Consider the following 15,822-nt stretch of genomic DNA (forward strand, 5'->3'; position numbering starts at 1 on the left):
TTCACTCTTATCTTTATTTATTCTTAATCCATACCTTTTCATTATTTCCTTCCACGCATCAAGCTGAAACTGTACATCTACCTCTTTATCACCCCATATTACCATATCATCTGCAAAAATCATCTTTTTGTCTTTTTCTTTTACTATATCTTTAACTGCCCTGTTCATTCCCTCCATCACAACATTGAAAAGCGCAGGAGATAGAATACTTCCTTGCTTAAGTCCTTGTCTTATTTCGAAGTATTCAGAGTTCCCCAATGGTGTTCTAATTCTACAATTGTGGCCTCTGTACATTGTCTTTATAACATTAATGTATCCATCTTCTATACCTATCTTCTTCAGTTCTTCCCAGAGTCTTTCCCTGTCAACTGAGTCATATGCCTTTTCTATGTCAATAAAAACCATTATCACCCTTTTGTTATACTCCCAACTTTTTTCCATCAGTTGACGGATAGAAAATATCAGGTCGATTGTGCTCCTTCCTTTCCTAAACCCATGCTGTTCTTCACTCAGCTCCTTTTCTATCTTTTCACTTATTCGATTTAGTAAAATTCTTTCAAAAATCTTGGCTGTATGACTCATGAGGGTTATTCCTCTGTAGTTTTTACAAAGTCTTTTATTGCCTTTCTTGAAGATGGGAACAATGTCTCCTGTTCTCCAGTCGCCAGGTATTTTACTATTTCTCCACACGCTTGATAGTACTCTATACAGCCACTGCATTCCCACTGGACCTGCTGCTCTTATCATGTCCACTGATACTTCATCAGGTCCTGGGGCTTTCCCCCCATTCATCTTCTTCACAGCTTTTTCCATTTCTTCCTGTGTAATTTGTCCTAATTCTGCTTCCCAACTTCTCTCAATTTCTCCATTATTTGTTGTTTCCTCATGTACCTGGTCCTCAGCGTTTAACAGCTTCTTAAAATGTTCTTTCCAGAGATCTTTTATATTCCCTGGATCTTCAATAATGGTACCGTCCTCTGTTTCCATCTTTACTGGTACTTCAGAAGCCTTCCTTTTATTTTTCATCATTTTATAGAACATTTTCTTATTGCTCTTCACATCTTCTTCAAGTTTTTTTGTAAACTCTTCCCATGCCTTTTTCTTTGCTGTTTCCACTATTTCTTTGCACTTCTTCTTTTCCTCTATATATCTTTTATGGTCTTCGTCATTTTTTGTTTTCCACCATTTTCTCCATGCTCCATTTTTTCTTCTAACTGCTTGGATTGTGGTATCATCCCACCAACTTGTCTGTCTTATTTTTTCCTTTCCAGATGTTCTGCCACATACTTTTTGTGCTGCTTCGACTAAAGTGTCTTTGAATAAACTCCATTCTTTTTCTACATCGCAGAAAACTTCTTTTGGAAATTTTTGTATTATTAATTCTCTGTACTTCTCAGCACATTCACTCTCCTTCAATTTCCAATCCCGTATCCTCGTCACTTTCTTCTGTTTTCTATTTTTGACACACTGATTCATTTTCCATTGTCCCACCAGTAATCTATGGTCTCCATCCGCACTCACACTTGGAATTACCTTCACATTTGTTACTTTCTCTCCCCATTCCCTATCTACTAGAATATAATCAATTACACTCTTCGTTCTTCCATCCCAACTGTATCTGGTGATAACATGACTTTCTCTCTTCATAAACCAGCTGTTTGCTATTTTCATTCCATTTCTCTGGCACAAATCCAGGAGTCTTTCCCCTTCTTCATTTCTACCTCCATATCCAAAACATCCCAATACTTGCTCAAATCCCTTTCTGTCTTTGCCTACCTGTGCATTAAAATCTCCCATCACTATATTAGCACTCTCTATATGGTTTTCTAACACATTTTCAAAGTCCATCTTCTCTTCTTCGCTACATCCCACTTGAGGTGCATAAATCTGGATTACTTTTAGTGTTTCTTTTTGGAATCTCAGGTTTAAGATTATGATCCTGTCTGATACATATATCACATTTTCAATACAGCTTTGTACATTCTTATTCACCATCACTGCCACACCATTTCTTCCAGACCTGTTATTCCCACTCCAGTACAGTTTTCCTCCTCCTCTCAAATTCTTCTCACCTTTTCCCTTCCACTTTGTTTCGCTTAATCCCAATATATCTAACTTCCTCTCTGTCAGTACATCTGTCATTTCTTCCATTTTTCCATTGAGGGTTAATATATTAAGGGTGCCAATATTTAGGTTATTTTTTAGTCCAGTTGGTTTCTTCTTCTTGTACTGATGAGTAACATCAGGTCTCCCGTCATTTGCACCAGTACTTGAAGAAGCAGTGGGGTCAAATCCTGAGTGGTTCGTTCCGAGGCTCGTCTGTGTTTTGAAAGCAATATATGAACACTTTATGGTACTGTACTCTGATGAGGAAACAAATTTTCTCACCCCGGAGCTGAAAACAGCTTTAAAAAAGCCACCTTGTGTGCCAAAAACATTCATCGTCTAATACATAATTGCTTAAGGGGCTCCGGAACGCCCTATACTTGCAATGTTAAAATAACGCTTATAAATTACATCTTCCCTCACAAAGTATTTGAGGTAGGAAGTTGAACTATTTACAGATTATTTATTGGAATATGGGCTACAACTTAACACAGGGATTTTACAAAATTTTAGTTCAGTTATTAAAGATGATTTTTTTTCAATTGTAATGAAAATTCACAACATTATTTTGCAATTTTTTATTTATATATTCAAAAATATACAGTTTTTTTGGAAAAAAGGCTTTGTTAAATTATGCAGAAGGTACTGTGTAACATTTACTGAAAGTTTGAAACAAATATGTTTGGAAGATCCTTAGAAAACATGTAATTAGTATGAGAAAATAAAAGTTTTGGGAATCGAGCGACAAAGATTGGATTAACTTTTTAGTGCATTCCAGGTCCATAGGATGGATTATCTTCATCCTCTGCAAACTCCTCCTCCAGCTTCCTCTTGTTCCTCCTCCTGTTTACTAATCACATGTCAGTTCTAGTATTACATATTTGTCCAGTGAATACCCGTTTATCATTTGCATTTCTTCTTGGTTTTTCCAGCGTAAACCCGATCCACATTAACGCATTACCATGTCTACCACGTTTCGCTGCCATACGATGATTACGTCCCTCTCTATAACTCTGTGAGTAGCTGCACTTTAATCATAGCCCCCCGGTATTATCCGCGGAGCATCACCTCATTTTTTATCCTATCAGTCCACTCTATTTACAGCATCTTTCTGTAACAACACATCTCAGTTTCTTCTATTTTCCGCTTCTCTCTCAGATTGTGATTCACTTCCATACAATGCCGTGCTCCATGTGCAACTTTTCAGTTTCTTGTACCAAATACATTCCTATGTGTCAGCCTAGTAGATCCCTTTTGGCGAGCAATCCTTTCTGTGCCGCTGTCAGTCATTTCTCTTGTCCTCCTTGCTCTCGTCCACCATTCATTATTTCCCTTCTAAAATTCACTGACGGAAAAAAAATCGCACCAAGAAGACGTTGTGCGACTGAAATGAAAGTTGGTAGGCGCGTTTCTATTTGTTAAAGATAATGTCTATGCATATTTCGCGCCAGTCGCATAATAGTGGCGCTAGGAATGCCAGTACGAGGATGCGAATCAAATTTGCTTCAAATACACGCTGTAACGATTCTGAGCGCTAGTCACCTCTGAGATGGGACGAGGTGAGTTCGTATTAGTCAAGAATGCCATAAGGTGACAAAGACGCTATTATCAACACCTTACTGAGTTTGAACAAGGTTGTGTAATAGGACTGCGATAAGCTGGTGGTTCATTTGGCAATACTGCAGGAAATCTTGGCAGAAATGTAGCCACTGTACATGACTAATGGCACGGATAACCCTGACCTTGTGGCCGAGCGGTTCTAGGCGCTTCAGTCCAGAACCGCGCTGCTGCTACGGTCGCAGGTTCGATCGTCCTCGGGCATGGATGTGTGTGCTGTCCTTAGGTTAGTTAGGTTTAAGTAGTTTAAAGTCTAGGGGACTGATGACTTCAGATGTTAAGTCCCATGGTGTTCAGAGCCATTTGAATCATTTTTTGAGCACGGATAGTCATGGGAATATGCAGTCGCAAAAGGCCGGCCTCCGGACGACCACGTGGCAGTACCGAGAGGGAACACCATCGTCTTTGGTTGAGTGATTCTGGTGCATCGTACTGCTCTTGCATCAGCAATTTCACCAGCAGCAAAGTGACACAACGAACATTAAAGTTGTTTACTCCAAAGACAGCTCCGAGTCAGAAGCCCTGTAGCGTGCATTCCACTGACTCAAACCACAGCCACTTGCGACTTTAGTGGTGTCGAGCGAGAGCACACTGGAGGTTAGGGTGTGTAACCTCCCCCTCACTTATCGACCTTAATGACAGTGAAAAATTAAACCGCGTGTACCTAATGGAAATTTGGGAAAAAGCAATCGTCACCGAAGTTAATCTGTCGGTAAAGAGAGAGGAAAGGGTTACATCTAAATGAAAGGAAAAGTGCTAATGAAACTGGTGGAAATTAATTTTGAAAAGGGGTAAAGTTAATAAAGAAAGTAAATGTGCGGCCGTTATGTTAACAATTAACTAGCGGTAATTAGGTATTTGAGATTTGGGGGATATTACGGTCGGCAGTCCTAAGGACAATTGCTATAGTAACTGAAAAAGAAAGGTTATTACACATATAATTAGCACTAGAAGCGTGGCAACTGAAGGTTAACACGTGTAGTGTGAAAACTGAAAGTGTGTCAGAAGTAATAAATTTCGCTACACCCTGACTTAATTTAGCAAAAGAATTAATAAAACCGGAAAATCGAAAGTTAATTTAGTGACTGAAGTTAATAGTGAGCTTTCTTTCTGAAGCACATCGAAATTCAGTAAAATACGGTTAGTCTTGGACTACCTCAACAATCATTTCAAAAGCTACTTGAATCTACGCTATTGAGAAATAAGAGATTTAACTTTGAACTTGAATTAAATGATTCTGAACAATTAACAATAGTAAAATTTAGTACGTACCAAGCTGAGCTGCAGTCACAGGTATGCTAAAATACGGTAACAAAACTCGCACTCTTAATTTGTGCTTGTGTAATCTAAATACTGTAGCCAGCTATGAATACCTTAACTGAACTTTGAAATTAAAGCAGTGAAATGATGTTACTTTAATGCTGGCGTCTGAATTTCAACGACACTCGGGTTATTACGGAAAAGGAAGGGACCCTGCTTGGCAATGCAATTTGGACAATGAGCAACAAAGGTTCATGCTAAGTTGCTGTAATTTTGCGAGGCAAATGGAACAATTTTAAAAGCTGAGGTCTGCCATACAGTTCTAAAACTTTACGTGCTTCCAGTCTTCCTTGTTGGTTGATTGAAGGTTTGAAGCTGTCGATCGAGGAGGTGGCGACAGTCACTCATTGTCGGCCGTCGCTGTTGCAGAAGCTGGATGTTGGCGCGCCTTCTTCTCGACACGGTCACCAGACGAAACGGGCTCTTGATGTGCGCCAGCTAATGCTTCCCGTCCGCGACACCATGTCAGAAATTATCATCGCAAGTCGAGCGCAATTACATGCTGCCAAACCGCGAAAGCGCGGCAACCCGCGGGAGCTTCACACAACACACCTCCTCCACTCGCTAATCCAGCCAGACTCTCTCTGCCCGCGCTCCATGTGGCAGAGTTATCACTACCAAAGATCCTACACGCTTTGATTCTTCACACGACCTATCGATGTAATCGTTCGATAGTAGTTCTCCCTAGGCAAGACCCAGCGTAAAAATACAAATAATATTTACGAAACAAACCAATTATACATCGACATAAATGCATATATATATATATATATATATATATATATATATATATATATATATATATATATATATATATACAAATAGTAAAACAATTACAATATGTAACGACACAGAAATGTCATATATTCAGGTAACAAAAATAAGGGAAACAAATTTATAGTACAATAGATGGAAATAGGAGGATATGCATTTCCGGCGTTACAGGTGGACCTCTGTTCAAATTGTTCAAATGGCTCTGAGCGCTATGGGAGTTAACATCTGAGGTCATCAGTCCCCTAGAACTTAGAACTACTTAAACCTAACTAACCTAAGGACATCACGCACATCCATGCCCGAGGCAGGATTCGAACCTGCGACCATAGCGGTCGCGGTGTTCCGGACTGAATCGCCTACAGCCGCTAGGCCACCGCGGCCGGCAGACCTCTGTTGTAGTTTCTGATGAAAGCTCTGCCTCGGTGCCAACGACGCCCATGTGCCGATTAGGAAGAGGTCAGTTGAGGGTCTGCCTCCTAGCTGCATGCTTCACACACTGGACCTACACCTGGAATTGTGGTGTGGAGCGAGATTTCGTAGGACAGCTGGAGGACTCTCGTGTTTATCCTACACACTGTGATTACAAATTTGGCTGTCAGTCTGCTGATTCGGCCAGTTGTGCTTCCATTGATGAACAGCATTCCAAGGGGTGTTTTCTAACAGGATAACGCTCGCCCACATACCGCCGTTGTAATATGCTTCACATAGTGTCGACAAGTTGCCTTGGCCTGATCGATCCCCATATCTATCTCCAATAGAGCACATATGGTACATCATCGGCCGACAAGTCCAGCGTCATCCACAAACAGCATTTACCATCCCTGTGTTGACTAGAGATGGGGGATGCGCTCTTGAACTAATTCATAGAGTTGAATCTTTCAAAGGAGTGAACAATCAGTGATTCAGAAAAAAAGAACGGTAGCTCCAAACGTTTCCCACGGCAGAGAGAGAGAGAGAGAGAGAGAGAGAGAGAGAGAGAGAGAGAGAGACGGAGCATATCAGCAGCGCCTCTGCTGGTCACAGCACAGTGCACGCCACACAACACAGCCAGCGCCGGCCTCTGCCCTGCTTCTGCCTTGGCTGCCTGCATTGTACAGTGCCCCATTGGATTTTGTGTTTCACATATGCCGTGCCGTCTCTGTGCGTCGTCTGCCGCGTGCAGTGTCTGGCGCAGCTTAACTTAGCATCGCACACTGTCAGCGATCGTTTCAGTCGCACGTCCTGCCCTCTGGGCAGTTGAAGCGAGCAACAGGACAGAGAGCCACCTAGCGGATAACATAGGAACTACTTGCAACAACCTGCTCGCAAGGGAACGGACGATTTGTTTCGGAGCGGGTGAGTTCACCGCTCCCCCCACCCTCGGAACTCGCCTGCTCAACTCTCACCCCACCGTCTCGATTCTAGCCAGAGCGTTGCGCAAAGCAACTCAGGTGTCACTCTGGTCTCTGCGGTCTCAGCTCACGCAGTAATACAGCTCGCGGCTCGACCTGCTCGACTCAGTGCCTCTGCATCGGAGTTCGTCCCCACTGGATATTGTTCTTCATAGTAATACCGCTATGTATATTAAATTATTATGTTATGTATACATCAATTGTTTTTATTTTATTTTTATTTGTTTAAACTGACTAGATTAGGTTCCTGATTACTCCTCTTACTATAGGATTTTTATTATGGACACTCGAATTTACGCTTTAATTACGAGCGAACCGATAAACGTATCGCAAAATGTGATACACCAATATTTTCCTTGTTTTATTCTGTGTAAGGCTATATGCAGCACTTTCGTTTTACAGTCAAATTTATATTTTTTTTCTTATTCTGGTACGGATTTTGCAATTTTAGGCGTCTTTGGAAGGAAACGTTCACTTTAAAAATATATGGCTTGCGATGAATTTGTATGAGGTTAATGAAATTTTAATACATTATAGCAAAATATATTGTTAATGTAAATCTCAAGTTACAACATTTTCCGATCACCCAAAAAACCACGATAGTGCAAAATAAATCAATAATCAAAAACTTTGTCATATCGTGGAAATTTCAATAAACAATACAAAATTCTTACTCATTATCTGTGTTACTTCAAAATAGGATCAAATAAGATCAAAATACAGGTATAGTACTGGAATAAACCAAGTTTAAAGGGCAATGTGCCTTCCATTTATTTTCTATTGTAAATGAGTGGTGAGTCATGAAAAAGAGCTAATTCATTTCAGGGAGTGAACAGTTCTGATCCAACCTCTGAAAAGAACAGTTTTGCCCATCTCTAGTGTTGACCAACCAAGTGGAATAGGCATAGAACTCCATTCCACAAATTAACATACAGCACCTGTGTAGCACAATGCATGCACGTCCGCATGTTTGCATTCAACATTCTAGCGGGTACACCACTTATTAACGTACCAGCGTTTCACATTTTCAGTCGCTTATCACACACTTGCATTAAATTGTGATCGCGCGATGATAATCACTTTTATATTTTGCGTAGATAAATGATTCCAGAAATTTCATTAGTCTACATCAGTTATTTTTTGGTGTTGCGATTTTTTCCCGGTAGTGTAGCGTAATTCCTTAATTTGAGCTACTGTGTTAATAATTTAAGCCACTTAACACAGACTATAATTCTGCCCCGTGGAGATGGCACCGTTGAGGTCTTAGTCCTAACTGACTTAAACCTGTGTGCGAATTACAATATCTTCACTTACAGTAAATCTTCTTTGAAACATTCGTATTTATTTATCTGTGCAACATATTTAGTGGTAAAATTCATGACAACATTATCCGGATGTAGATAAAGCACTGAGAGGCCTTTCGATAAGTTTCCTTTAGGGGACTTTTCCTTTTAGCTATCAGAATTTATAACATCCAAAAGTACTCACACTCAGTTTCATGTATGGTACTGTACTCTGATGAGGAAACAAATTTTCTCACCCCGGAGCTGAAAACAGCTTTAAAAAAGCCACCTTGTGTGCCGAAAACATTCATCGTCTAATACATAATTGCTTAAGGGGCTCCGGAACGCCCTATACTTGCAATGTTAAAATAACGCTTATAAATTACATCTTTCCTCACAAAGTATTTGAGGTAGGAAGTTGAACTTTTTACAGATTATTTATTGGAATATGGGCTACAACTTAACACAGGGATTTTACAAAATTTTAGTTCAGTTATTAAAGATGATTTTTTTTCAATTGTAATGAAAATTCACAACATTTTTTTGCAATTTTTTATTTATATATTCAAAAATATACAGTTTTTTGGAAAAATGCTGTGTTAAATTATGCAGAAGGTACTGTGTAACATTTACTGAAAGTTTGAAACAAATATGTTTGGAAGATCCTTAGAAAACATGTAATTAGTATGAGAAAATAAAAGTTTTGGGAATCGAGCGACAAAGATTGGATTAACTTTTTAGTGCATTCCAGGTCCATAGGATGGATTATCTTCATCCTCTGCAAACTCCTCCTCCAGCTTCCTCTTGTTCCTCCTCCTGTTTACTCTTGCTTGTATTTCTAGACTCTTTACAGCCCTGTCTGCAGCCCGAAGGCGTTCCTTGTCTAAAGCAAGCATCACTCGTACCATGTTAGAATGTTATTATTTACAGTAATAACACATACCTTTGGCTTTCCAACATTTCTCCTTTTCTTAAAAGCCTTCAGAGGATTTCTAATACTTTACTTTTACTCATTATTATACTTCAACAAAACAGGGACTCAAGAAACAGAATTACTCATATTTTCGAGATAACGACAGAGTAAATAAACATGAAACAATCGACAATCACACCAGCGATATATATTGAACCATCACAGGTTAGCCACAACACATACTTTATCTCACATCACTAAAATGTACCTGATGAACACGGACGTTAATAATAATACCATTTGACAGCAGTTTAACAGCGCCACAGTGGGTCACGCCCATGTAGAACACATTTCAAAAAAAATTTAAAAGTAGTTGTAGTCTTCGGAATTGAATAAATTATATATCTATTAAAAGGTAATAGTCTGCAGATTCAGAAAACGAAAAAAAGTAAAAATTGAACTTTTCATGATTTTGAGCCTTTCCGGAGCCCCTTAAGAAACGTACTGAAAAATTTACGGAAAACAAATTTAGAAGAAAATAATCAGTGTAATGGGAAACTAACCGTATGTATCCTTTCTTGTATTGTAGCAGATTCTCACCATTACTGTCTTACACCAATTGTTAGCCTGAAGAGGTTTGGTAAAACCATGGGAAACTAACTGAACGTAACTTGCCGAGTGCTATAGCAAATTTAACTGCGCACGTTAGCGCTGTCTTGCACCAACTGTTCCTCTGAAGAGGTTCAGTAAAACAGTCAGCTGCAATCATGACAGCTGGTGCCCGCGCAAGCGATAAAGTGAGGTGTATAGTGTGCCATAAAGTGGACGAAACAAGCGACAGGTCAGAGGTCGGCTGAGTGGGGCTGTCAGCAAGTGCTCGCCCGCCGTGTCACCCAGCTGTCGGACTCTTCTTGCCGTCCGCCTGTACGCCACTTCACTTCCGTCAGGCGGTCAGGCGTAGTGGGACCACAGCCTGACATTTCACTTACGGCTGTCTCGCGTCTAAAAGAGCCACACACGAGTTACGCGGGTGACTCACGTAAGCAGTTGATCTCTAACATCACTCAAACCATTACAACAGTGGTTGGCTACGTGGGGATGATAACCCCACGAGGTGTAAAAATAAATATAGTGATGGGTAAAAGCAAGAGGGTTCGATTGTGTTCTGGTCACGAAACTACATTATTATTAAAACTGTAAGTAGGCTGTTTATGTTTTCTTTATGTAAGTAGGCTGTTTATGTTTTCTTATTGGCTACGTTACGTAGCGCTCTATATGAAAATCACTGGCTGTGCTGTGTGCAGTCTGTGGCTAGTTTGCATTGTTGTCTGCCATTGTAGTGTTGGGCAGCGGCAGCTGGATGTGAACAGCGCGTAGCGTTGCGCAGTTGTAGGTGAGCCGCCAGCAGTGGTGGATGTGAGGAGAGAGATGGCGGAGTTTTGAAATTTGTAATACTGGATATTATGAATTGCTATGTATATTATGATGTTTCAACACTATTAAGGTAAATACATTGTTCTCTATCAAAATCTTTCATCTGCTAACTATGCCTATCAGTAGTTAGTGCCTTCCGTAGTTTGAATCTTTTATTTAGTGGGCAGTAGTGGCGCTCGCTGTATTGCAGTAGTTCGAGTAACGAAGATTTTTGTGAGGTAAGTGATTTGTAAAAGGTATAGGTTAATGTTAGTCAGGGCCATTCTTTAGTAGAGATTTTTGAAAGTCAGATTGCGTTGCGCTAAAAATATTGTGTGTCAGTTTAAGCACAGTCATGTATAAATTGTTCTAAGGGGACGTTTCAAAACATCATTACTATTATCACTATTCCGTATGACAATGATCCTGATAACGTAAGTTACGAAAAATTACTTTTGTTTTAAAAATTATAGCAATAAGGCGTGACTAATTATGGTGGAATTTACAGTTCATGACAGGAAGGTATGGGTAACACCCTCCTCGCACAGTTCACCTACTGCAAATGTGTTTTGTTGCATGGTAAATATTTGATGACAATGCCTTCTCCGAGTTGTAGGTGTTTTCTGGAATGGGGCAGAAATACCTTCATTATTCATTCCGCGACAATAACAGAATTAACTGACACCACAATACAACAGTAACTATAAGGAGCAGTTAAACGAAAACGAGGCAGATAAGAAAAGCAAGTAGACTGCTTGCTATTTAAAAAGCAATCACCATAACATGCTTTCATGGGAAAATCGCACGTAGAAGGATCGGGACTGCATCGAGGATGCGTAAGGGCTTCACAGCGAAATTTCTACAGCATGGTAGAGACATCATTGGCAGCATGCAGGCGGGTGGGCACTATCCTATAACAGAATGCTGCCATTTCGTCGTCATTCCTGGGCGTTTGGGCTTCATTGCAAGCTTCAATTGCCGCGAAGTGTGCACGTACCGCTGTGCATTAATTGTGGCGCTGTGTTCCAGAACGTCGATGAGCAGAGAGCCCTTGCAGGCAAAAATAAAAAGTCATCATGACTTTTCATGCCTCAGGAATTCCCTACATATCCTCTATGGAGTCTTGATCTCTCCTCAAGCGATGTTCATATTTTTGGAGCCCTGAATAAAGACATTCCTGGCCGTCGATTTGCTTTTTACCCAGTAGTGCACGTTGGGTTACAATCGTGGTTCCGCAGGGAACCGCAAACATTTTCCCATGATGGCATTGACCGTCTTGTTTCACAGTGGGATAAATGTGTTAACAGTTATGGCGATTACATTTGAAATAATAAACAGTTTAATTACTTGTCTTCCAGCTGTCTCGTTTTGATTTGACTGCCCCTTACATGTGACGGCTACTACACTGTCAGAGAGGCAACACAGTATTATTGTTGTCATTATTGTTACTGGTGGCAGCGATGAGACAGAAGGCTCTAAAGTGTTCCAGTTAGAGTTGGGCAACACGATTCTTTTTCCCGATTCGATTCCTACGATTCAATCTCACATTGCGAATCGACTCCTACGATTCGTTCACGATTATTTCACGATTCGTTCTAGTCTGCGATGGCACGATTCTTACGGAATGCAAAAAGTTCTACATCTTACTCACAGATGGTAGGACATGTCTGAAATAGTCAACGGGGTTAGAATCGAACTGTGTCAGAAATAGTTTATTTATGAGTAAACATGCATATGACGTTACAAGTGTGATTCTCGATTTATACATGTAATGCCTTAATTGACGAAATGTCACGTTTGATTTGGTTGCATCTATTGTTTTATTTCAGTATGCCAGGGAAGAGGAGTCGATTTGTGCAAAAGGTGGCGCAAAACTGCTTCATTTGTTCACACGCATCCTTGACTTGACTGCCTTCTGGCGGTCGTAATGATTCGGCACGACTCGGCATGATTCGGAAGTTGCCTTCGATCGAAGCATAGCGTAGTGCGTACTAAGAATCGATGAACCGTTGGAACATCGAATCATCACGACTCGGAAACACGCAATCGTTCTTACGATTCTTTTGAACGACGACTCGTCCGTATCACGATTCGATTCTTACGATTCTTTATTTAGAGTCGTTCAAATGAACGACTCATTCACGAATCGCCACAACTCTAGTTTCAGTTTCTGCAGTCCAAAAGTAAGGAGTCCAACTATCAATTGATTTGCAAACAGTAAGTACAGCACACAATTTAGCTTGATTAATTTTAACTGGGGCAGCAGCGTGTGGGTAAAGCAAGTGTTGTTAGGAGGAGGAATGGTGAAGGGAAAGTATGTTTTGTAGTACGTGCCGACCCTCGATGCGATAGATAGGTTTTTTTTTCTGAGAACTTGTAGGTAGCACTCGCGATGCACTGAGAATTGCTTCATCATTCCGTTAAAAAACTGATGGAAATTAGCAGTACTGATTGTGTCACTGACTCGTTAGGTCGTGATTTAACAAAAACAAAAAAAACCTACAAAAACTAAATATCGTTACCTTTTCTCATTTTAAAATTAACAGCGTTCAAAGAAAACTCTTTCTCATTTGTAAGTTTAGTTCGGCGCTAATTTTGATGATGGACGGAGATCTGATTTCACTCAGTGGCAATAGCTTTAGAGAGCTTGGAAACCATTGCATTAGAAATTTTGAAACAATGTTTCCACATCTGATCATACATACAGGAGTAGTTATGTTTTATAGTCAATGCTCATAACCTTACCACTGTAATGAAACAATTGTATTTTCAGACGGAAGTATTTTTAGATGCTTTGGTTGCCTTTGAGGAGAGGAATATGCATTGCTGACCACTTAAAGTGAAACGCCTTGCATGTGACGAAATTTTACTTACTGTGCGTTTACAGCATAGTAGAGTGAATAAATGATTAAGTATGTAGTTGACTTGAGGGGAGGTGGGAGTTCGAAATTCAATACACAGAACTGCCACCCTCGCGGCAACGAAGGGGCTAACCCGACGGGCATGGAGTCGAACTGTACTCTTGCTATTTCAACTCTGTGGAAGAGTTCATTCATCATAGCGGCGTGCGAGCGGTGGTGTGCCACTCTGTCCCGTTTAGTAACAGATTTGTACACAGTGATAAACAGGCTTTTCACCATATATACACGCTACGGTGGTCACGTCACAATATCTTTATATGGAACATACGGAACAGTAGTTTAGGCAATCTTGTGACCGAGAATATTTCACGTAACTCAGTTTGCAATACAAAAGTCCGCTACGTTCTTTCCAGGGGTCCCGCCAAACCGTATGTATATATCGGAAGATTAGTAATATTATTATTTACACAGGTTTATTCTGCCCTAGCGGTCGAATTGTGGGCACTGAATAGTAAATGCACTTGAAAAATTTATCTTCCAAATGTAGCCACGCGGGTTGAATCCTTCGACCATAGATACTAGTAGACTGGCCTTGCTGTGCAGAAGCTATACGGCTGGTGTGGCTCCAACATAAACCACGTGACTGTTGGCAAAACGTGGCGGGATTTCAAATCAGCGGTCTGCCATCCTATGTTTGTATCGGATTTTCCCCACATTTCTCAATTGACTGCCAAACGCTTCCAACAAAAACTACTTTCTTATTTGTGAAAAATTATGCCAGAACTACATTTGACCTGGATTTGTTCAAAGTACCATTTATAAAATCTAACAAATACATCGAACGCCACTCTGGTGGGCAGTGGGACGAAATTACTATAAACTATCAATTATAGTAAAATGTCGTTAAAATTCTTTTAAACAGTAAGAGTGGGCTCGTGTCAAAACTTTAAACATTGTATTCGCCACGTTTCGATCTTGTCACTTATAAAAGAAAATGGGCTATGGGAATTATGTCAATTATAGGTGTCAAAATTGTTTAATTTAGGAGCAGGTCCATTTTAGAGTATCAATTTTAGGTGCACTTCAAAGGTTCAGTTCCCACTATTTTTACAGAAGTTTAAACTATTAGTTTTAAAAAAATGATATTTTAGAGGAAAGGTGAGACTTTGCAGTTTCAGAAAATAATTTTGGAGCCTAGGTTTAAAAATGACAGACACTGTAAATACAAATTATAGATATACATTGTAAATAATAACTAACCTATCAAAACACTTCTCCTCGAAGTTCTTCGAACAAAGGCGCGTATGTGCAAACGGCTTAAAGTTTTTCCGTTTCAAGGCCTGTATCCAAAGCTGCCTTCGGTTTTCATCCTTACAGAACCTATGAGTAGGAACGAGAAACAGTTATCCTAACTTCTGTAACCGAATCATCACAGATACTTTCCAAAATGTAATATGAGTCTGAGTTTACAGGCATCACTTTCAACACTTTAATTTACGTGATACTCTATTTCAAGTGTAAAAAACATATAAAAGTCACTTCAGCAGGTTTCAATAAATGGATCTGCACTATCATAGAAACACTTACACGTGAAATGTAATGCCATTTCCCCGACAAAACGCTGAGTACAGCCATAAGCGCAACACGAAACAACCATGTTTTGCCAACATTCACGTGACTTCAGCCCAGAGATGTTGGAGCCACGAAAATGACGTCAGGGCCAGTCTATTATATTTATGGTCGAAGGTTGAATCAAACAGTCTCTCTGTCAGTTTATTTCGGTTACTATGCCAACCAAGGATCACTGTTAACACCAAGATAAGAGAGTGCAACTAATTATCTCTGGTTGGCGTATTATAACCCTCAATCACTGGGAAATATTAGTTGCGTAAATTTGTGTTCGGTTTAGTACCTCTTGTTTAAGAATGCCCCTTTTCACCGATATGTCTATCACGTCCCAAAGGTTTGAAAATATCTAAGAATGGCAGTTTATACCACTTTTCCGCAATATCACCAGGTCACAGATCAACTACCGGTTTCATATCGTAACAAAATTTAAATCACCATTCGCAATAAAGCCAGTCTTACTCATGATCTTCAAACACATATAACTGAAAATAAATTCGACTCAGTATTTTCCAAAA

This window comes from Schistocerca cancellata, chromosome 3, assembly GCF_023864275.1.
Source record: "Schistocerca cancellata isolate TAMUIC-IGC-003103 chromosome 3, iqSchCanc2.1, whole genome shotgun sequence".
NCBI lineage: Eukaryota > Metazoa > Arthropoda > Insecta > Orthoptera > Acrididae > Schistocerca > Schistocerca cancellata.